The sequence below is a fragment of the Myotis davidii genome, unplaced genomic scaffold (genome assembly GCF_000327345.1).
Source record: "Myotis davidii unplaced genomic scaffold, ASM32734v1 scaffold281, whole genome shotgun sequence".
Classification (NCBI taxonomy): domain Eukaryota; kingdom Metazoa; phylum Chordata; class Mammalia; order Chiroptera; family Vespertilionidae; genus Myotis; species Myotis davidii.
The window spans coordinates 4,991,327-4,991,918 of NW_006293784.1; positions in this window are offsets into that span (position 1 = coordinate 4,991,327).

Genomic DNA, 592 nt, shown 5'->3' on the forward strand with positions numbered 1-592 from the left:
CCCCCCAACCTGAAAACAGCCCTCAGCCCCTCCCCCAGACTGTCCAGGCACCCCAGTGGGAACCCCCACCCTAAAGGGGGTGTGACCAGCTGCAAACAGCCATCATCCCTCACCCAGGCTGGCCAGGCACCCCAATGGGGACCCCCCCCCTGATCCAGGACACCCTTCAGGGCAAACCAGCCGGCCCCCACCCGTGCACCAGGCCTCTATCCTATATAGTAAAAGGGTAGCAGGCCACCCAGCACCGGGATCAGCAGAGCTACAAGGCCTCCTGGCCCTTTGAGCAGCATGACAGGGGGCAGCGACCAAACCCCCTGATCACCCTGTGGCTCTGTGTGTGAGAGGGAGTGGGGCCAAAACCTCCCTATTCGCCCGGCTCTGTTCGTGACAGGGGAAGGTGCCCCAACCCCCTGATCAGCATTGCTCTGTGCCTGATGGGGGGAGCTCCCCAACCCCCTGATCACCCTGTGGCTCTGTGTGTGACAGGGGGCGATGCCCCAACTCCCCTATTAGCCCTACTCTGTGAGTGACAGGGGGGAGCTCCTCAACCCCCTGAGCAGCACTGCTTTGTGCGTGACAGAGGTGCTCCCAA